Source organism: Pantherophis guttatus, chromosome 1 (genome assembly GCF_059756535.1).
Source record: "Pantherophis guttatus breed Tessera chromosome 1, ASM5975653v1, whole genome shotgun sequence".
Classification (NCBI taxonomy): Eukaryota; Metazoa; Chordata; class Lepidosauria; order Squamata; family Colubridae; genus Pantherophis; species Pantherophis guttatus.
In genome coordinates, this window is record NC_142063.1 from 154828770 (window position 1) to 154853004 (window position 24235).

At 39.7% G+C, this 24235-nt stretch overlaps 1 protein-coding gene across 7 annotated transcripts in view; it reads right to left on the reverse strand.

The window, feature by feature from the left end:
• Positions 1–23993, reverse strand: part of WIPF1 (WAS/WASL interacting protein family member 1) — a 67047-nt gene extending 43054 nt beyond the window's left edge. Inside the window, exons 1-3 of one of the 7 annotated variants that reach the window (XM_034427782.3) lie at positions 23199–23341; positions 4528–4661; positions 4028–4314 (exon numbers count right to left, since the gene is read on the reverse strand). The gene's annotated coding sequence lies outside the window, so the exon portion shown is untranslated. Of the gene's footprint in view, positions 1–4027; positions 4315–4527; positions 4662–8119; positions 8359–22810; positions 22930–23198 lie in introns of those variants that run through there. The other 6 variants (XM_087882023.1, XM_034427788.3, XM_034427766.3 and 3 more) reach the window with 6 other exon arrangements.
• Positions 23994–24235: the final 242 nt, after the last annotated feature.

Genomic DNA, 24235 nt, shown 5'->3' on the forward strand with positions numbered 1-24235 from the left:
ATTGAAAGAATCAACTATCGGGCACTTCCACACTGGACCCCTAAGCTGTTACAATTCTGCGCTAATGATGGCTGGACTTAAACCATCTTAGAAAATTCTTTCAGATTGGGCTGCTTGACCAGCAGGCTTGCAGTACAGCCCTCCACTAAAAATCCCCCTGCTGTTCTGCCTTCCCCAAAGTTTTGTAACAAGAAAGCAACCCCAATCCAATCTGTGTGTCTGTGAGTGTCATTCTGTACATATGTGCTTTTGAGAAATAGTTTGCATTTAAAAGTTTAAGCATTTTTTTAATGATGCTGCAGGATGGCAAACATACCATTTCCTTCCCTTGGGTGAAGGGAAATTCCTGCCACTACGCTCAATGCACAGTTTTCCTAGAAAAAATTAAAACACAGCAAAATAAATCAAAATACAGTTTAAGCTACCAGAAGCTGGAAAATACCATTTGAAATATGGTGCAAGAAAATACAGGTAGAAGTGCAAATGGGACAAGTAAAAGACGGTATCATCCATTCTTCTCTTCCAGAAAAGGTTGGTGGCCCACACTCACAACAAGACAGCCTAACAGTGTAGATATGTACAGAATTTAGCTAGAAAAGATAATTCTTATGGGTGACATAACGCTTCGGATACTACAATGGTCACATGCAGAAGTTGAAAAAACTTTTCTCAGCTGCCTCAGATGGCATGATTAGATTAAGCAAACTTCAAATTCAGAAAAATACCAGTTTTCAGCTGATCAGGAGGAACTTCTTAAGAATAAAAGAAGCTGGATAATACAGACAGTCCTCAACTTACAACAGTTCATTTAATGACCGTTTGAAGTTACAACGGCACCGAAAAAAGTGACTTATCACCGTTTTTCCACACTTACAACTCATGGTCAGGTGATCAAAATTCAGACGCTTGGCAACTGACTCATATTTGTGACGGTTGTGGCGTCCCCTGTTCATGTGTTCATCTTTTGAGACCTTCTGATAAGCAAAGTCAATGGGGAAGCCAGATTCACTTAACAACCCTATTACTAATTTAACAACTGCAGTGATTCACTTAACTGTGACAAGAAAGGTTGTAAAATGGGGCAAAAGTCACTTAACAAATGTTTCATTTAGCAACAGAAACTTTGGGGTTAATTGTGGTCATAAGTCGAGGACTACCTATAAATCAGAAACTAGGGAGTTTGTGTTGTAGACTCTACTTTGCTATAAATGTTCAGCTCATTAGTGAAAATGCTTCTGTTCTGGATTCCCTAAATTAAACAGAAAAGTGGTCTTTTGGCATTCATGCAATTTTCTTAGAAACAATCAGGACAATATCTGGGGTGGGGGGGGATTCTTAATTTTTAAAAACTTCCTGTTCTGGTTTATAACTGCTATATACCAAGCAGAGACAATTCAGTCAAGATCAATTGACAAACTCTGTACCACTTCCATATATATATTCTCTATTAGGTCATTCCATCCCACTTTCTCATTTTTCCAAAATGTTTTTCATTTAATTTAAGTATATATTTAAATAGAGCCTCAAGTTAGTCTGATGCTTTGAGCCAAGAACTGTTCTGGAATATTCAAAAAGTATACAAATCAATTGTTAATTAAATTCTGATAGACATGTAAGTCCATGAAGTCACAACACCCAGTGGTCAAATATTCAGGCATGTTTTGGTAGCTATGATGTTTTTTGTTTTTTTTTGCTCATCAGATTTCCCAGCAACACAAGGAGATAAATTATCAGTTCCTTCTAAATGAATTTCAACTTTCATTCTCTCTCAATCTGAAACAAAATAACAATCATTTTCATAATTAAGCTCTATTAATGTTTCTGTATTGAACAGAAAAGAGACGAAGGACATGATGTAAAAAAACCTTCTTTCAAATGCAGAAACACCTACAGGTTTTTTAGATGAAAAATCTTTACATGCTGAATTCTGGTGAACAGAGAAAAAATGATTGTGGGGGGGGTGTCAAGATAATCCTGTACAACAGGATTCCTTAACAAGAAAAATGAGCTAGTGACATACTAACTTGTAATTAGTATAGAAAAGTTGTGATGCTTTCCAGCAAACATGTTTTTTTTTAATGGTTGCCAATGACAGAGACAGAAAGTGCACCACAGTACTCTAATCACTTTCATTTCAATAGAGTTTGCATTGGATTCTCCGCAAAATCAAGACAATGTTCACCTACTGTACTAAATTATCTGGCTCGTTCAGTTTAGTGTGTTATATGAACCCAGCTACTGCACCCTATACATATTAGCTAAACAGGTTGCATGAAGCCAATTGTAGTTTATTTCATAAAGCACTATAATGCAAATCGTAGATTATCGTATGAAACTAGTCCTAGGAGTATGTTACCTGAAATAATAATATCAGTGATTCTATGATTAGTTCGATACCCCAGGAATCTTAAGATAAAAGTATGCACTACATGCTTAAGTCAACTTTTGCCTGAAGACTGCTTTCATCCTCATCTTAACATAATGAACTTGAGTGATTAGGTCAAGTCAGCTTAGTTAAGTCCAGCTTATTTCCCACTGACATGGAACAGATGCTCTCGGAAGCCCTTAGGCCTAGGGCTAAGGTCCTATCAATCTGTATCTATTACAGAAGCTGTGACTGGATTGATGGTAAAGTAGCAAAGCAGAAAAACATGGATAGCGCAGAAAAGAAGACAGAATGTTCTAAGATCTGTTTGGGATACAGGCTGGTTGCTAGCCTTAATTATCTTGTATAAATTCCACAAACAGCTTTGCTAAATCAATCCAACCCCAGCATGCCAGTAGAATAGCTGCTAAGTAAATCTATTCCCAGCACATAGCTTGCCATCTAAATGTTATCTTGATTTCCGGTTTAGCTGAACTTTTTCGTTGCTGTTGTTTCTTGCATATTTGTAGAACGCTGTATTAGGCTTTAGACATGTTGCCCCCCCCCGCTTCAAAACACTTTCATAGAGGATCATTTTTGCACACTCCTCTTTGCCGTGTGTTTGCATCTTCGACACAATTCTCTACCTACCCACTTCCTCTTATTTCACGTCCTTCCATTTTTTTTTCTGCTCAAGTGAAAAATGATTCATCCACAAACTACAAGCTCTCTTTTGCTATTTTCCAGTTTGAATGGTTTAAAAAAAGCCTTCACAAAAACCTTTCCATACATGCTGCAGTTTATGCAAGGGCCAAGAAAATGACCGTCTGTAACAAAAAAAGAACGATTTCAAATGAGAAAACGATTCCTCCTATCTACCTATTTACTGTCAGGGAAAGCAAAGCCACGTTTGGTAAGGTTTTTCTTCTCTGGACAATTCAGAATTAGGGTAACTTGTTGCCTCCTTTCTTCTCTGAACTACAGTCTCCATAAACTATTCTCTCTAAGCCTTTTTTATCTAACCATTTCCTTATAATCCAACATTGTACAACCTTATCTGTATCTGGAACCTCGGAACAGCTTTGCCACAAGTCAGCTCTGTCCAACTGTTTGTCCTTCTACAATCTACTCAATCCACCACTTTAAATATACAAATTACTTTGTCTCACTTCCTTGTGATCCTGTCCCTTGGTCAGTTTCCTTAGTTTCCCTCTTTCCACATATTCTCCCACACTGGAAAGTATCTCTAGAACTTTTTATCTCACAAGTTCCTTTCTTGTCTCTTCCTCCATTTCCCCTTTCTCCAGGTTCCCTTTTCTTGCAAGTCAGCCACGTTTTCTCTGAGACGATAGTTCCTTAGGGTCTCCATATTTCGTATGATTTCCTTGAGAAAATTATCTTGAGCCTCAGGCTTAGCTGCAGTGGTGCTCTCTCAGCCAAATTTAGCATTTTCCCTTCCCTCATAAAACGAGGATTAAATTGTTCTAAGTCAGATCCTTGCTCTCTTGACTTTTGACGGATTTGTGAACGATCCTCTGCCACTGCAACCACTAAGTCAACCAATGTCACATGCATTCTAGCTCAACTGCACCAGCCTCAAAACTTTATCCCTCTTATTTAGTGAACAGACCAAAACGGTAGCTGCAAAATAAGGAAACAGACCTGGGATGGCTTCAACAGAAGATGTCAGTTGTCTCTGAAGTTCACTTCAGCTTTTCTACTCATTTCCTGTCAGCGCAATATATGATACCAGAGTTCCGTATTGCACCTCGTTCAACTAAATAATAACATTGCCCCATCCTCCATCTAGTTTGCTTCTTTAGAAGAGTTTTACTTCACTTTTTGTTTTTTGTTTCTATATAATATGCCACAGCGTGTGGGAGTTTTTTTGTTTTGTTTTGCCTTGGCTCCTTGGGGTTCACTGTTTTGCCACAGCTCCTTGGGGTTCACTAAGATTAAATAACAAACACACGGAAAGAATTAGGACTGAACAGGCATGTCTTTGGGTCAGTCTCATGCTAAAGACCTCAATATGCATGGATGCGATGAAACCCTTTTCAGTGCTGACTCATATACAGCACTGTATACAAAACTCTGCTCCCTGGCCACCAAGACAGGACCACACAAATGGGAATGCACACATGGACACACACAAACCATACCTTACTTCCAGCAAATCTCATTGGTATTTCCATAATTTTCTGCAGTCTGATCTGCTTTGTTGCTCAATAGAGTTGTCCTCATTTTCCAAATCTGTCTCAGTATGAAAATAGCTAATGGGACTTTTGAAAAAGACCTATTGCAACAGGAAGAATAAGCAACATTTTCAAAGAAAGTTATCTGTCATCTAACAAGATCTCTTTAGTTAAAATGTTAAGTCCAGTTTGGGTCACTTAAAAGAAAATTGGGCAAGGGTAAAACCCAGTTTAACAATATAAAAACACACTCTGGGATGTATTTCTCTTCTGATTCTATTCCTAAATCATGCAAATATGACACAATGTCATTGAAGCTACCCAATTTTTCTTTGAAGTACACCTCTACAGAATCATGTTATAAAATGCCTGGGACAGAATGGAGGAAAAATACAGAATAACAGAGTTGGAAGGGACCTTGGAAATCCCCTGCCCAAGCAGCAGACCCTCTACCATTCTAGGCAAGAGGCTGTCTAGTCTCTTCTTAAAAGCCTCCAGTGATGGAGCATCTACAACCTCTGAAGGCAAGCTGTTCCACTGGTTAATTGTTTTCACTGTTAGAAAAGTTCTCCTTAGTTCTAGGTTGCTTCTCTCTTTGTATAGTTTCCATCCAATAGCCATAAAATGATACCTCAAGAAATAAAGGGGTTGGGGGGAGGCCAGGCCTGAAAATAGCAAACAAAGCTGCAAACTCTCTGCAGAAATTTATGACCAGAAGTAGCAAGTGGTGTATTAACCCAGAATTTGTTAACCAATGCACTACCTAGTCATCTAACAATAGGCTAAGCAATACCTTAATGCAGGAGTGGGCAAATGTGGCTCTTTTACAACCTGTGGACTTCAACTCCCAGAATTCCTGAGCAAGCTTTAATGCCTTAATGCATTAGTTACCATAATTCATATGTAAACTGCATTTGTAACAAACAAGACATATGTGTTTCTTTCTTTTCCCCTTTGAGACTTTGCTAAAACAGTTTAGGCTGCCTTCTCCATACAATTTTAACTTGCCTCATGTGAAGCTCCCAGGAGTACCTATTTGTAGTGTGTCTATGGAGTTCTCAGTCATCTATGTCATGGTTGTCCCAAAGGTGCTTGTTGAAAGGCAACTGGACTGTTTTCTCTTTTCTTTCTTTGAAGACATTTTGCTTCTCATCCAAGAAGCTTCTTCAGCTCTGATTTTAGATTGAATTAGAACTGAATTTAGAGCTGATTTAGAGCTGAAAAAGCTTCTTGGATGAAAGTGAAATGTCTTCAAAGAAAAAAAAAATCAGAAAGTCCAGTTGCCTCTTGAAAAAGTACCTTTGGGACTATTTGTAGTATACACTCTTGTAAGCTTTTGTATTCTTTTTGTACTCTTTTGGTATAAGGGGGATGGAGACATACAACCATTATTTCTCTGTGTTATTTTCCTTGAATTCAATCAGCTCCTATTCTGTAAGGCTACAGGAAATTATTACCAACCTAATTTTCTTAAGTGATAGAAGTGGCCACTTATTTGTATTGCTGATAAAGTCATTGTATTTATGACTTTATCAGTAGTTTAATTTGGGGACTCTTATTGTTGGGAACTGTAACTGTATCATTGATGTTTTATTGTTATGAATATTATCCACCAAGGGCAATTGCAGCAGCCCCTGCCCCCAAATCAAAGAAAACATTTCAATTGTACAAATAAGTAATATTCATATCCTATTAGGCTGGGCAGAAAAAAAGGTGTTTTTTTAAAAAAATGATGGGTTTAAAAGAATATATGCAATGCTAGTATATAAATGCTCAAACTTCATCTCCAAGTAAATTTATGTAATTTATGGAATTTATGTAAAAAGTAACGTGCATAGAAATGCATTTCATGACAGGAATAATCCATGCCTGTTTTATGGTGGGCTATGAACCATTTGGGAAAGGTTTGAGATCTTTTTAGTCTAATTATTCTTGAACAATATCTTATTTTAACATTCATTGTAAAAGATGCTATTGCAAAAAGATGGGAAACCCAGACGCATTGGAAGGTTGCAATGTTGTACCTGCTCCCAAAAATGGCTGCCCAGATAGCCATGTTCAGTCATATCATCTGACTAGACATCATGAACTATGCTTTCTCTCCTATGTTTTCTATAATTTATTTTATTATTCGAAACTCAGAAGAAATAAATCATGAGCTGGACCAGGCACACACGCACAGAAGTCTCACTTGGAAATTGGGCCTAAAAGCAAAGACCGCCAAAAGGCAGTCATTTCTGCTCAAACAGCTATTTTTTTTCTGTAAAAATTCAAAATGATCTCTTTTGATTACCAGGAGAAAGCTGCTTACAATAGATCTCTGCAGCATAAAAGAAGCTGAAGGGAAGTTGAAGAGTTCAGGAAGTTTCTTGATGTTTGTTCAGAGACACTGCCTCGTTGTCTTGCGTTCGGCTTAAAATTGATCTAATTTTTACAAACTTGAATTAAAAATGTGAGTGCTCTTTGTTGACAATAACGGGACTTTTTTCCAGGGGAAATCTGCCAGCTGAAGCTGTTCAAGGTTTGGGCAGTGGAAGGAAGAAGCATTAGCACCAATCTGTAAACTGGACTCCATACCACGTCCAAAAATATAGTTTTCACTACTCCCTCATGGCTAAATGTCAGAGGTAAAATTTTGTCTCTTTTTACTATGAAAAATCCATCTTAAACATGATAGGGAAATGTAGGGAATAGGAGATTCAAAGCTGTTTCTCACAGCAAATAAAGTGGAATGTACAGTTTTAAGCCAAATTCATAGTAAATAAGATGATCAGGGTTGCACTGAGGAATTTTTCCAAATCTACCTGGACATGTCAATGATAGATTCTAGATCAGGGGGAGGCAGCTATGGTCTCTTTACAATCTGTGAACTTCAACTCCCAGAATTCCTGAGCCAGCATGGGAGTTGAAATTTACAGGTCGTAAAAGGTCCATAGTTGCCCATCCCTGATCTAGAACCTCCTGCATGCTCTACTACTGAGTTACAACTCCTGGTAATTTATTAAATTTATTGGATATGAAATTTTAGACCTGACTGATAATCTATTTGTTGGACCAAAGAAGCTAATGCTAACTTACAAGATGCCCAATATTAAATCATTGTTAGACTTTCTAGCTCAGTATTACATGCCTGAGCTAACATGCTGTGTTAAACCATGGCATATCAAACTATAGTTCATGAGAAGAACCTCAACTAACTAGGTTCACATAGTATGTTACTCCTAAAACCAGATGATGGCTTAGTGTGGTATAATATATGAACTCATTCAGTGAGTGGTAAGAGTCTTAATTATTTGTGGCTGCTGTTTTTTTAATTATGAGTCTTTCACCTCCTTTCACGAAATACCAATGACTGAAACTTGCTAGGTACAAAGGTAGAAAGGTTGCAAATTATTTATATGCCCTCTGCATAACCATTATTTTCATGTTCTGTGGTATTAACAGAGAATACAACCATCTGCCATTTAGCAAAAGGGTCCCCAGACATTTAAAAATTAGCTTCCATTACATAATGGGGAAAAACATCTATTGTGTACAATAATGAATTGGGAGATATTACCTTATCAAATGGGATTGTTATTTTGACATAGCCCCTTAGGGACTAAGAAGTGGCAGTAGTGTCATTTTCCATTCCAGCTGTTTCATGATGACTATGATGGAACAAAAATAAATCTGCTTCAATTTCTAATAAAGTCTCCAGCTCTTATTATGAGCTCTTCATGGAATTATTAGAGCTTCCTCTTCAGCAGGTCATCCAAATGAGTTATTCAGGATGTGGTGGATGGTTGTTTAAAGAGACTAACAATAAACAGAACAAGAGACACATAGCCAAGCAGTGAACATGCATTCACACACTTCCTAGGCTGCAGTCTATGCATTTAGAGCTAAATGTAAGCTTCCTATGACACATTATCCATCTTTCCCTGACTGGCACACTAAGGATAGTGGGCCTATTCAAATCTGAACAAGCCATAATTGTTAAAGCTTATGAACACAATGAGGGTTAAAAGGGAAGAGTGGGTGGACCTACTTGGGCAGAAGGATTCTTATGTGATGCTACTCTTTGAGAAAAAGATGAGTCAGCAAAGACCATTGGACTTTGCCAAGTACTGCCTAGCCTTTGTGTCTCCAGTCAAAGGATGTCAATTCTGGAGATGACAAGGAACAACTAGAAGACTTGTTTTTCTCAACCAGAATGGTTATCCAGGGTAATAGTGCGAGCTGCACTGGCTTCCGGTGGTCTTTCGGGTGCGCTTCAAGGTGTTGGTGACTATCTTTAAAGTGCTCCATGGCTTAGGGCCTGGGTATCTACGAGACCGCCTTCTGCCGCCAATAGCCTCCCACCGGCCAGTACACTCGCACAGAGAGGGGTTCCTCATGGTGCCGTCGGCCAGACAATGTCGGCTGGCGACCCCCAGGGGGAGAGCCTTCTCTGTGGCGGCACCCGCCCTCTGGAACGACCTACCCCCAGAGATACGCATGATCCCGGACCATTGGACTTTTCGTCGGGCCCTTAAAATTCACTTATTTCATCTAGCCGGGCTGGCTTGATCCCATCTTTCGGTTTTAATTTGTAATTGATTTTATTGGGGTGTTTTTAAATTGTGGGCCGAAATTATTTAATATCTTTTTAAATTGTTTTAATTTTTGTATGCTGTGTTTTACCTTGGCTGTTCACTGCCCTGAGTCCTGTTGGAGAAGGGCGGTATAAAAATCAAATAAAATAAATAAAAATAAAAATAAATACTGTTAATTGATGAAATTATTTTATACATGAGGTTCATAGACTGCACTAAGTCATGAACTGGTTTAACCAGCTTGTTGAACAAGCCAAAATGGCTGGATTCACATATTATAAGCCAGCCATTTCCTACCTAGGCAATTTCCAGACTGCCTGAACTTCAACTCTCCAAGTTGTCAGTAATGGCCAGTCTATTTAAGGACTTGAGGTTCACAGCTGTAGAGGGAATCTAACTTGAAGAAAACTGTCCTAGACCATAACAGTCACTTAGTGACTAAATCATAAGTCGAGGAGTACCTGTAGTTGACTATCATTAAAAACAATAGCTTTGAGGACATGAGTTCAGCAATTTTTAAAAGCCTCATATACATCAGGTAAATCCACAGAAGTGATGACTTTTTGGTCACGGAAAGTTTGAGGTCCAATGATATGATCATTATGTCACATCAGACTTGTTTGTTGTAGCCACCTCTGTAACTCCTGCTGATGTTTCCATTTGTTAATTGTCACCAATCTGAACCATTTCAAATTAGGGAAGAGTGGAGGTTAGTACTGGGGAAGCAGTAAAACGCATGAAATACAGAACAATTTCCAGGTAATAAGATTATTTAATCATCTGAATCTATAGGCGATGCCTTGCAAAGCTTTAAATAGCCTATTATTGGTAGCTAAAAAAGGCAGATTTCAAAGCAAAAGAACTTCTTCCAGACCTCAGTCAGCTTTCACCTGACTTCTCTTCAAAGTGACGGATGACAAAGGCTAACAACTTTTACATACCTCAAGGATACCTTTGGATGTTGTTGAAAGAAAGAGAAAAATACTACTTTAACCCCACTATAGCTAAGGAGTCATTCAAGGCTATTGGTCTCATCGGCTTCCCACTCCTCATGCAGAATGGACAATTCGCCACGGGACAACTCATCCCAGGACTACTCACTATGGGACTACTCACTTGATTTAACAATTCAATTTAATTATTTAAAATAAATATTTTTTTTAAAATTTTTGTCATTCACACTTCATTCTGTACCTCGTTTTGCATCCTTTCTTTACTGATTCTATTCCACTATTTCTTTGATATTAGTGTAAAGTTATCCCACTGTGAAGTGGCCACAGCAACTTGGCCTGATCAGTTGGCCGCCCCAAATTGTCATAGACCCCTCCTCATGTGCCACCTGAAGCAGATTGCTTCTCTATGGCGCAATGCAAAATCAAAACCAAGAAAAATTTATAAAATGTCATATTTTTAATTTTAAGCCCTGACCCTTAGGTTTCAAAATGTTTTCATGTCCAGAAAGGGCTGAGATTTGAATCAGTATGGCCAAAGAAGTCTTTTAAAATGATTAAATAAAATAATGTGGGCTCATCCTATTTTAATGAATTAAAGCATTGGAACATTTGGACACAGAGTGAGGCATTGTAGCCATACTAGCCATCTGAAAGAGCTAAATATTTGGAGAAGAGAATATGAGTTTTATATGTTTTTATATTTGGGATCTGGGCAAAACGTGCCCTGCTTGGGAATAGACCTCATTGAAATAACTGAAATCTCCTCCAGCAAAACACATACGTGAGCTGCAAGAGAATCAAAGCAAAGTTATTTACAGATAGTTCTCATCTTACGACAATTGAGCCCAAAACTGCTGTTGCTAAGTGAGACAGTTAAGTAAATTATGCCCCATTTTATAGACTTTCTTGCCAAATTAGGGAAGAAAGGGAATCTGTTAAGGGAATCACTGTTGCTGTTAAGTTAGTAACCCAGCTATTAAGTGAATCTGGCTCCCCCTTTGACTTTGCTGGTCAGGAGCCGCAAAAGGGGATCACATGTCCTGGGACACTGCAACCGTCATAAATACTAGTCAGTTGCCAAGCGTCTGAATTTGGATCATGTGACCATGGGGATGCTGCAATGGTCAAGTGTGAAAAACAGTCACAAGTCATTTTTTTTCAGTGCCATTGTAACTTTAAACGGTCACTAAATGGAACTATTCCAAGTTGAAAATCACCTGTACTTTATAGTGAAACCTCCTAATTTGGGGTCCTCTCGATGTGTTCAGACTAGAATTCTGGAACCTGTAGGCCCTACACATTAGAGGGTACCAATCTGGAATAAAACTGTAAAATATTTAAAAATAAAATAAGAGTAACACTGTCAATCTATCACTGCTCAGATAAGACTCCTTACATACCTCTGTTCAGGCAGGAGGAGGATAGTGTGACACATCCTGGGGAAAATACATTTCATTTGGAACATTTTCAGCTTCACTGGAGCCTTTTTGATAATCCCTGCCTTTTACTGCTGGAATTCTACACTACTGAAAGCCTTCTAATGTGAGAGGCTAAGAGATCTCTCAGGGGAAATGCAAAATTACTGAAAATAGAAAAGTATTTTCTCACTTTAATAAGAATAAAAGAGTATTTCAGTTAGTTTAAAATCCTATCAATGTGGTCTAATTAAGTGGGTTTAGTCATGAGCCTTCAAGAATGAGGAAAAACAACACACACTTCTAGGAAAAAAGTACCGCTAATCTTTTCCCCTCACTTATTTTCAATCGTAGAGATTCCTTTGAGAATGACTGAAAAGTTCTGGAAATCTGTTGATTCTATTTAAAGGACTACTGTTGCACAAGAGTTCACGTGACAGAGCAAATGATAAAAAGACAACCAATGGGCTGAAATGCTGCTATAATTATTCATACAAAAAGCCAAATGAACAGCATTTGGCTAAAAATTGAGATTGATTGAACCATTCCCCACCTCTTGAAGGGAATTGAGAGAATTGAAATTTTACCACATGGAGGTCCCCATGAAGGGGAAGTCTGCACAATAGGAAGATAACACTCAGAATCAGGGCACAAAGAAAGGCATCTGTCCAAGTATCACAAGTTCCAGCTGTGCATCATAACATTAAAATAAATCAACCTGCTGAAATTCAAATGAAAAGGTAGCATGGCATTTGCTTATGGCAACAAGGAATATTTAAATATGTAAGTATGAATGTTCCTAGTACTGTAGCATAAGTATGGGGCAAGTAGAGGCAGTAGGCCAAAATGCTTGCTCTATGCTTGTAATATCTGCAACAATCAATAGATTCTTGTCTTTGTTTCCTTGGTTTCTGAGCAGCTGTCAATCAAATAATAATGCCTCTAATAATATCTAATATACATTTGTCAAAGACAGAGCATCCTCCTGGTAGGATCTCATCAATTCAGAAACACAAGAAGACTAGAACATATGCCCCAAAATAAGTTTAGACAATTTAGAAAAATATTAGCACAATATACCTCTATTGATTTGGCCTAGGTAACTTCCCCATTGCAACTCATTTCCCCAAAGATTTTTAAGTTTGGGCTCCAGTCAACCAATCACCATTCCCACGACCTGCCCTTCTTTTTAAATTCAGTCATCTGAATCTTTGCGTTATATTGAACAATGACTTTACTCACTCATAGATACAAAACTGTTAATAATTGCAAATATACGTGAAAAAATAATGGCATTTGAGATGTGCAAGCAAGGAAGGCAATTTTAATCATCCAGAAGGGAAAGGTTAGAGAGACAGCTCTCTATCAATCCAATATGTACTGTATCATGATCAAAGGACATACTTAATAAAATTAAATATTTGGATTTGCAGGTCAACAAGAGAAAAAGTTATCTCTGCAAATTTGTGCCCATTTCCCATGGCAAGGAACTCATCTGTGAAAGCTTCCTATTTTAGAAGCCATGTAATTACAGTTTGTAGTTTCTTTTTTTTTATGGGAAAAGGCCAGCTAAATGTAGAGATGACCAACCTAAGGAGGTATGATCACACAGTCAACAAACTTCTTTACAATTACAAGACCAGGAAGAAGGAAGAAAGTTGGTCAGATTATTTCACAAAGCTCATGGCAAGCATAATTCTAATTTTGAATGCTTATTCGGGCACCTTTACAAAATGGCTCTCAAAAGTTGGTACAGCTTTTCACAAAAATCTTCCAAAAGAAAAGAGTGAGACTGCTTTGGGTCACATTCTCTAGCTTTCCAGAAAGTTCTCCATCTTCCTGACTTACCCTTCTTTTCCTTTCTGAGCAGCTATGCACATTTTTTTGGAAAGTGCTCTGATTGCAGTCATCCATTATTTTTATTTTCTCAGAATACCTCTGGGACCGACTTGGGACCCAGGATCATTTATAAATAAAGATGAAGCCAGACGTTGATGCTTTGCAGGACACCAACTTTCCATTTAGTTTTGACAATTGATTGTTTATGTTTGAAGTATTTTAAAGTCAAGTGGGAAGGAAGGTCTGGGAGACATTAGAAGTGTCTGCAAAAGATTGATGCTTATGGGCACCATCTTGCCTACCCCAGCTCTTGGGAATCATTTCAAGACTCGGGCACAATTACATTTCCCCCCCCTGTGACTAAGAATTCGGTACCCAAGGGGTTTTCCAGATGAGTCACTTTTGCATAAAACTCCATCTGTGGTTCTTGTTTTGCCACCAACTATTTTTATTCTTCTTTGTGTTTAACTGACATTACTGTTTTCTTATTGATGACAGAAAGGCCATTCATTAAATATTCAGCAGACATATATTGCAATCCATCACACTTTTTTCCTTTCAGGATAAACATTCAGAGCATATTAGAAGAAAGAGTCAATGCTCTTCTGCTGGCAAAATTAGCTTTAAGAATACAATTTTATTTTTAGAAAGTGGATATTGTTGTCTCTCAGACAAGCCATGATATAATTCATATACCATACCATACATAATTTAGAAATCTTATATTGAATAAATCACAGTTTATTAAGTTCATAGATTAACAAACCCATTCTGGTTTAGCAGAGCACCCCACTATTTTTAGAGCAAGTAAAGTTCAGATATAAAGGCTGGACCCAAAATCTGAACAAATCAAACTAAATCAGAGGTGGAGAAGACCAGAATTTTTCCATGCTACACAAAACCATTAAAGTCAAGCCAGGATCTCAAAATACCAAAAGCACCATAAGGAACTTAAATATTTGAATTCTTGCTAAATTTTATAATAAGTGGTTGTCTGAATTTTTACAATCTTGGTAACCATACATTTAAGTAGCATAGACCTGAGTGCCTAGTGGTTAAGACACCAAGCTAAAAACCAGGAGACTATGAGTTCTAGTTCCACCTTAGGCATGAAAGCCAGCTGGGTGACTTTGAATCTGTCCCTCGTTCTCAGCCAAACCTACCTCATAGGGCTGTTGCTGTGGAGAAAATAAGAGCAGAGAGTAATATTAGGTATATTCAGCGCCCTGAGTTATTTATAAAAATAATAAAGGCACGATAAAAAAATAATCTGAAAAATAATAATAGTAATTAGAATCACTTATCAACCTGGATCAAGGGTAGATAAAATACAGGGACTTTGACAAATATAACTGACAGTCTTCAGACAGTATTTTGGAAATGTTATTTCCAAGACGTAGCCTGGATGAGTACCAGATGGTTGCCTGCCACTGATTTCTGACCCATCTTCCATGCCAAGTGAAGGAGACAAGTGGGCTTTGTGCAATGCACACAGCTGTTAGAGTTATTCAGATGTACAAAACTCCCTACAGTTAGACACCAGAGTACCTCTTTTTAATGTTTGTAGCAGTGGCACCATTTCCTTGTTATATCTGATTTTTAAGATTCATAGGAATGAATTGCTTCTTGTTCTCAGCAACTTGTTTATGCTGCCTTTCAAGATTTATTATAATGTTAGTTGAATTTTTTAATTGCCTTTCAACCTTGAACTCGGTTACTGGGGAATAAGCCCTAATTTCTTCAGTGCACGTAGACAGATTTAGAATTATAGGTTGTTCCCAACTATAGGCTTCTTTGACAGTTGGTTGAAAATCAAGACCAAAAATGTACAAAAATGAACAAGTCCACAAGCAACTAAATCCAAAGAAGAGTGACAAATAAACTGCCAGGAAGCTTGATTTCCTAAAACACTTCAAAAATAATCATATTATTTAGCAAGTATGCTTGGGACTTCTTACATTGTTCCAGCAGCAATGCTACACCATTCCTTCCAAAGACAGACACTGAGGAGAAAGCATCTCTTCCCATGGAGACTCTCTACTGATTTAAGGCCCTGATTTTCCTGAGTCTTTGATTGCAAAGTGGGCAAGCTTTTATAGGCAGAAGAGGCTCTTTCCTGCAGACTGTACAGGCAGAAGTAGGACAGGTGTGCATATTCCTGTATCCAGTAGCTCTCACATTCCTGTTCATTCAGTTTCAAGATGGTTTCCCTCTATTATTGTATTCTCAATTAATGTAAAGAACATCCCCACAGATACATTATTATTAGCATATGGCATTGTTACATTAGCCAGGAGACTATAGTGCTAATGCAGACTCATGCCAATTTACTAACTCTACTGTGGGTCAAGTTCACAGAGTTTCCAAGGTGCGCCGCAGGAGGGCAAGCTAGGTTCGCACTAGAAAGACGAGCAGCAGCATCCAAAGCCCCCCTCCTTCCACCAGAGCCACCTCACAAATGAGCATCACAGCCAAAAAGGTTCAGAACTGGCAGGAATCTAGCTGCCTGCACAAAGCAGCAGCTCGTCTCCCCACTGAAATAGAATCTATTTATCTACTCGCATAAAACATGCTTTCAAACTGCTTGGTGAGCAGAAGCAGAGGCAAGTGATGGGAGCTCACCCCACCATGCAGTGTTGGGGTTCGAACCTGCTGAAGCAGAGACCATCTCCAGCGTCATTAAGCCACTGAGCCATTGCATCTCTTTAGATACACTATTGACTGGTAATTTATTGGGGGTAGAAACAGCTTCCTCTTGAATAAACCCAAGAGTTGATCACTTACTTCCCATTTACCGTGGGAACACAGAGATACTAAGATTTTTACCAGAATCAAACTCAAGCACCTTTATTGACAACAGTAGGGAAGTGTTTGCCATTGCTTTTTTCTGGGATTTTATTTTATTTCCAGGTTTAGCCAGGTGGCCTCCCATTTAAATAATAACAAGCCCAGAGTCTACACAGTTCTGAAGCCAATAGCTGCATACTACCAGTAGTTCAGATAAGATTTAAAATGAAAGACATAACACTTATAATACCTTTTTTCTTTTTTACCTTTCAAGTTAGTCTTGACTCTTGGCCATTTTCTGGACCCTACAGTTTTCTTGGCAAGATTTTTTGGAAGTGTTTTGCCACTGCCTGCTTCCTAGGGCTGAGAGAAAATGACTAGCCTAAGGTCACCCAGCTGGCCTTGTGCTGATGGCAAGACTAGGATTCCTAGTTTCTAGCCTGATGCATTAACCACTGCACCAAACTGGCTGTTTCATGACACAGCTGATGAATAAATGAACATTACATTCCATCCAACATGTTTAATTACATAAAATTCTCTTCACCCCTGAAAACAAATCCAGAGGCAAATTCATTTTATCTAACTGAGGCACATCTAAGAGAAAGAATTCAAGTGAAGTTGTTTGTTCACCCTTGTCTGAAGCGGGATTTTTCTGTCTAATCTATGAAAGAGGCAGTCATTGATGAAGTATATAAAGCCAAAGCAGATCACAAACACAATCCTTTCTCCTGTCAAGAGTTTATTTCTTTCCTTTTAAACATTCAGTCTTCCTAACCAGGGCAACTTCCAGTTTCCATCCACACTAACTTATCAGCAGTGCTCAAGTTTATATCCTCACAAATGTACAGAGGTTCCTATTAATTCATCACTAAACAAGCAACAAGATCCAGACACTCTTTTCAAAATTAAGCTTTTTTTGGAAGAGGCATCCTTCCCCCATCTCCACTCAGGAATCACAGAACAACTTGTTGGAGAGTTTTCTTGTGCCATGACCAAAACAAAATAGGCCAGGAAAGTAGTATACCCAAGGATAATCAAGAGGCTGACTTCATGAACGCAAGTAGCATATTAAGCTTTCTCCAACTCAAAACCCTCAAAAGATGTGCCGAGACTAAAACTTCCAAAAAGGGTCCCAGGGAGCAGGTTATAAGAATATTTGGACATGGCCAGCGATGTCATTGTATTACCAAGATGGGCAGAGTCAAAATAGTTGGCTTTTTGGAGAGTTTGGGGGAAATTAAAGGAATCATGGTTTTCCCACTTGCAATGTATGGCTGTGAAAGTTGGACCATAAGGAAGGCTGAGTGCCAAAGAATTGAGGCCTTTGAACTATGGTGCTGGAGAAGACCCCTGTAAGTCCCTTCGACTGCAAGGTGATCAAACAGGTCAGTCCTAGTGGAGATCAACCCTGACTGCTCTTTAGAAGGCCAGATCCTGAAGATGAAACTCAAATACTTTGGCCACCTAATGAGAAGGAAGGAGTCACTGGAGAAGAGCTGGGAACAATTGAGGGCAAAAGAAGAAGGGGACGACAGAGAATGAGGTGGCTGGATGGAGTCACTGAAGTAGTCGGCGTGAGCTTAAATGGACTCCGGAGCATGGTAGAGGACAGGAAGGCCTGGAGAAACATTGTCCATGGGGTCACGATGGGTCGGACACGACTTCACAACTAACAACAAAAGGAATCATATATGTATCAGTCAAATGTAAAGTATATTTTTGTCATTTGAACTCCTCCAAATAGATAAATGCTCCAATTTGTGCAGCAAGGAAATGTTTTAAGGGATGAAATGGATAGCTTAAACCTCTGTAAGAGTTATACACTTTCCCCTTTTAATCCCTCCCCAAAAAACCCCCAAAATTTTGGTGCTAGAGTGCTTTAGTGTCTGGGGAGCAAAAAAGGATCCTGGCAGCCACTTGAGTTTTATATCTTTGTGCTGCAATCCAATACACTTTAGGGAAACCTGGCAGGGAAGATAATTGTTCTCCATCTTTACTCCATCTTGCAAATATTAAACCACAGGGAAAGAAAAAAGATGAAATGCAAGAAAAATATTAAGGCTTGTTCAATTCCAATGAAATAAGTTATCTGCATTTGAATCACAGGTTAAATATTCTCTTTAATAGGGCAGTGGGCATGATCTACCATTAGCAACAACAGAATTTAAGAACATAGGCAGTGCCCTGCTGGATTGGACCCCTGACCCCTGATCCAGGGGTCCAAACAGTCCAAGCAGACTGTTCTCACAGTATAACCAACTGCACAAGCGTTGGTTACAGCTCAGCGTGGCCATCAAAGCCAATAGTGACTTGGGATAATTTGCATGTTATCACAAGCACGTAAACACAATCATAGACTCTTTCACAGCTGTTTCACTACTAGTTTATTCAATGGTAATACTGAGTGTATCATCCACAGTTCCATAACAATACCTTATAACACTCTGAAACTAAGAAACCTGTAGCAAAACTATTTCTGTTCATTGCAATTTTTTTTAAAAAACCTGCACATTTCACAACTCTTGCAGCCAAAGAAAATAAATTAAAGACCATCTCACAGGGGAAAAACAACACATGGCTTCCTAGAATAAGTGAATACATCTGTGTGGCACATCTGCCCCAAATAACTTGTTTTTGCCTCCAGTATACTTAACTTTTGTTCATCCAATATCAAGGATTTTGTCAACTTAACTTTCAGAGACATTCCATCTTTGTTTACAGTGTACTTACCAAACTGGCAAATTCAACCTGCCGCTTAGATTTTTTTGCTTTGAACTCAAGTTAAAAGCTTAAAGCTGAAGTTTTAAATCTGCTGAAGTTACCAATTGCTGAGTCTAAATCTCATGACTTTTCGTTTGACAGGATGGAATATTTTAGCCCAACAGATACAGTACTTAACATACTTGGGAGTCTCCTTTGGCCCTAAACTCCTCCTCTAGAGTCTGTTGCTCCAAGGGCAGAAGCAGAGCTAGTATTTTTACACTATAGGAACCGACTGGATTTTCAGGCTACGCTAAGCTATGATCATTATGTCAGATTATGTCAGATTCTTTTGGCTCTTGGTCAAAATATAAAAGCTAATTTGGTCTAGGAGTTAAGGTACCTGGCCAGAAACCAGGAGACAGTCAATTCTAGCCCCCTTTAGGCATGAAGGCCAGCTGTGGTGACTTTGAACCAGTCCCTCTCTCAGCCCAACTCACCTCACCGGGTTGTTGTTGTTGTGGTGAAAATAGGAGGAGGCAATAGTATTGTGTAGCTTTGCCTAATTCATAAATGCATTTTACATTATGTAATGTATTTACTTATACATGTATTTATAAATTGGTTATTTATAAAAAATAATAAGAGTGGGATAAAAAAAAATCTAAAGAAAAACCCCAATTACGTTTTGTTGACCAAATCAGAAAAGATAGATTCAGTGAAGAGGCAAAAATAATATCAGAAAAATGACATAGGGACTTGATGTACTGTGGATACAGCCCTGAGAAAACTCATTTTAATGGGTTGCACACAAATTTGAAAAATAAATCTTTACAAATTACATGTGACTATGGCTGGATTTATGCACTAAATCATAACAGAGTTTACTTGGTGTAAAACAGGCCTGTGGTTTGAAAACCATGAATTATGCTCAGAGTAGTAAGCAACTATGGCTCATTCAACAAACCATAGTTAAGCACCATAGCTTGATGACATACTCAGCCATTTTTATGAGAGAAAATGCACCAGTATTCACAGTTTTGAATGATCTACAAATAATAGTCTGAATATTGCTCTTGTTTAAAAATTACTTTTGGAGATTAAATTTAAAATAACTTTAGTATGACTTTTCCCAGCCTGCAAATTCAATCATCTCCAGCAAGCACAACCGGAAAAATGGTGAATGGGCCCTATGGAATTTGAAGAAAAGCTCACCTAGGGAGATCAACTTGGTGAGAATTGTTTTGGTCAATGGGAATTCTCAAAGGGCTCAGTAGAGTTATTCCCAAGAATGGGATCTAAAATTATAACCTCAAGTGCAAAGCAGAGAGTTTACACTTTGAGATACAAGGCATAACTTTATCAGCACCCAAATATGATCATTTCAGCTCAGACTAAGATGACAATGTAGTCACCACTGAGGTGACAAATTCTTAGCCTGGGATTACTCATCACATTGACCCATCATTTTTCAAAGCACAGTTGCTAAATCTAGCACTACTGAATAAATCATACCAAACCAAAGCAAACAACATTATGGCTGATATATTGTGTGAATCTTGTCTTTCAAGAGAGGAGTAAGTTTTGCCCCATTTTATGACCTTTATGCCACAGTTGTTAAGCAAATCACTGCAGTTGTTAAGTGAATTGTATGGCCATTAAGTGACTCTAGCTTCCCCACTCACTTTGCTTGTTGGAAGCCAGCTGGGAAGATTACAAATGGTTGATCACACAATCCTGAGGTAAAACAACAGTCACAAATACACGCGAGTTGTCAAGTGCCCAAATTTTGATCACGTGACCATGAGGATGCTGCAACAGACATAAGTGTGAAAAACAGTCATAATTCACTTTTTTAATGCTATGGTAACTTTGAACAGCCATTAAACGAATGCTTGTAAGCTTGTTCAGATTCCCCATTGCTGTACCAGACTTAACTCTCTGAGGCTCACTGTTTTTTACCCCACTACATCCTTCTAGTCTCAACACAGGCTGTCTCTACCTCAAGAACAAGCCGTGCAGCTTCGCAGACCACTAGAAACACAGTTGTACTGATTGCCCAAATAGCAAAAAGGAACAAACATTGCAACAGTTTCAATAATTTTCCTAATGTCCGCATTTCAGAGCACTTCCCAAGCACTGTCAAGTTAGAAAAACTGCAGTAGTAGTTGTGAACATAATGGCCACATGAAATGGCCTCAATAGGAAACTGTCTTGTACCATGCCAGGTCCATGGTCCACCTGCATCCTTTGGGTAAGTTTATACATGACTCTAAACCCTGATAAGAGTTGGAACCTTAATTTAGAAGAAGTTGTGGGCCCAGCAGGGAAAAGGCCATGTCAGCTATGCAGGCAGGGCAAAATTCCCTCCCGGTTTCTAGAGTTGGCAGAGGTGCCTTTGTGTCCAAAATGGCACAATTTATGACGAGCACTTAGCTTTTCAATTTTTCTTCCCTCACAGTTGTACCAACAATAGGAGGGGGGGGCAGGGAGCTTTTAGGCCACAAGTGACTTAGTACTTGTGTGAATTAAGCTATTTGTGGCTTATTTAGAAAATGTGTTTAAAACAGATCTAACTTAACATACCATGTAATTGATACCCAGAAACCCTCTGAGATTTCAGAGAGTAGCTTCTTTTGGTCCTACAGGATCTAGGGATGCCAAGGATTAAACCTGAAATAGGTAAACATCTAAACCACAATCCTTTGGTTACAGTTAGGATCATAGTTTGGCTGTTGTATCCTGTTAGATACCAGGCTAGAAATAAGGAGACTGTGAGTTCTAATCCCAGTTTAGGCATGAAAGCAGACTGGGTGACTTTGGGTCAGTCATTCTCTCTCAGTCCAACCCACCTCACAGGGTTATGTTATGGGGGAAAATAGGAGGAGGAAGGAATATTAGGTATGTTTGCTGCCTTGAGTTATTTATAAAAATAATAAAGGTGGGGTAAAATAAACAAATAACATCTGCTTAGAATAGCCATAAGAAGTTGGTTTTTAGAATTAGGCTGGGGAAAAAACCAGGATGACATCAGATGGCAGCAAGGAGATTTTTTAAAAAATATATTTTTGCTCCTATTAGTGATTGCCTGATTACTGAAGATCAGTTACTACATTAGTGTGTGGAGCAATCACAGGTATTTCTCATTAAAGGAAATGCTTGCATGCTGCAGACTTAAAGATCAAGATGACCTTTTAAAAGCAGCAACAGATCCCAGATATTTCCAAATGACTAGAAGATATAAGCCATCTTCAGATAAACCAAACCTCAAGAAAACTCACAAATAGTGCAGGACAACTTGATCCTTTGGCAACTCTGCCTTTCATTTCAAGGCATTTCCTGTGTTGCATTTTAGGTTTGTGGTGTTAAAAGTTCCAATGGCTCATTCACACATGAGCTCCCTCTATCTATCTATCTATCTATCTATCTATCTATCTATCTATCTATCTATCTATCTATGAAACAAAAGGTCCAGCAGAAATCAACTAAAAGTGGTATCCGAGGTGCATTATGATCTGTGTGGCTATGAGCTATATGCCGTTTGGCATTTCTCATCTACCACTCCTTCCTACCTACCCTTTTTCTTTTCTAGTCAACCTAACAAGCCTCCTCGGTTTCTTTAAGAGTGGAGATGACCTCAGAAATCTTACAAACTCTTGAATGCAACAACCATGGCTTGGGATCTGGACTTGACCACATTTTAGACAGCGAACGGGAAAAGGTTCTATAATAATAAATCTTAGCAAAAATGAAGAGGTCAACCTGGGTGTAAGTCTCCGATCTTCTAATGCTTTGCTAGTTCATTCCCATTCCCTCCCTCTCCCCCAAACTGTGGATTAAGAACAGCAAGAAAATCCGCCCCCCCCCCCACAACTTAAAGCCAAGCCGTGAACTTCAGAGCGAAAGCACGGCGGCACCGCCGAGAAATACCGAAAGAGCGAGACTCGCTTTGCAAAAAAAATAAATGAACGCATACATTACATCTATACTTTCTCCACCAGCAGGGGCTGCTTACAAGCGCTTCCGGAAAGACTCCAGAGGGGAAATCGAGGCTCGCTGGGAGCCCAAGGGGAGCGCGTAAGGGAGGAGATCAGCAAGAGGCTAAAACTGGGGAGGGGAGGGGAGAGAGAGAGAAAAAAAAATCGGCACGGGGCGCACAAGAGTTTGGATGGCTCTCCCCCCTCGGCGAAAGATCTCTCTACAAGTGTGAAGGGGAGAGAAGCAAAAGAGAGCCAGCAATCCAGATACAACAGATCGCTAAGTTTTGAGAAGACAAGCTCCGCCGCCGCCGAGTTAGTGCTTATTTGCTGCTGCTGCACAACACACAACCACACACACACACACCCAGGGTGAAAAATACCCACCTAAACTTCTCCGCGCTCTTTCCTTCCGTCTGGAGCCATTCAGAGAGTCTGCCCACAGCCAGGGCTCTTCCCCCCCAGATGTTTATGGCAAGCCAGCGGGCCCGATGTGTTGTCAGCTGCCTGTTAACCCTTTCGGCCCCCACGGGGCAGGGCGAAGGGAGAAGGCGAGAGACCGCCGGCCCCACCCTTCGGGAGCCCCTTCCAACCAAGCCTGCCTTCCCTCCTCGCTGGCCCTGCGCTTGGGGTCAACCCAGGAAAAAAAGGGGAAGGGGCGGGGAGAGGCCGGGGAAGGGAGCCCTCCACTTATTCTCCTTCTTCTTCTTCCCCTGGCGGCGGTTTTGCGCGGGGCTGCCTGCCTCCCAGGCTCCCGACTTCCAAAAGGGGGGAAAAAGGGAGGAAACAACGCCCGTGCTGCAGCCGGGACCTTTCGGCCGGAGGGGCGGGGAGTTGTGCGCGGACTTTGCCAAGCATCTCCTCTTCTATACCAGGAAAAGGAAGGATGGGCTCCTTCTGAGCTGGCTCTGCCTTAGGATACACTCGCTTTCCCAGTTACACGGGTTTGATTCTCAGCCACGTCGTCGTCTTCTCCCCATTTCCGCCTTAAGGAGCAAGCAGGCCCGGTATGGGCGAGAAACGCTCTCCTTACCCGAAGCAATTGCCCTCACACGGCCCCCCTTTGCCCCGTGGCTGCTGCAGCTGGAAACGCGGCCTGTCGTTTTTGGCAGCGCCGACCGCCTCTCTGGAGCAAAGCCGAATCGGCCGGGTGGAAAAGCCTTCGCTTTGGGGAGCACACCAGTAACAAGAAGGAACGATGGCTTTGGATATAAGGAGTTAAGTGACTTTCCAAACAGGCCTCAGGGAAAAGAAAAGGGGGTTACTAATACAGGTAGTCTTCGATTTACAACAGTTCATTTAATGACGGAAGTTGCAACAGCACTGAAAAAAGTAACATATGACTATTTTTCCACAGTTGCAACCTTTCCAGCCTCCCCATGATCATGTGATCAAAATTCAGATGCTTGGCAACTGTTCGTGTG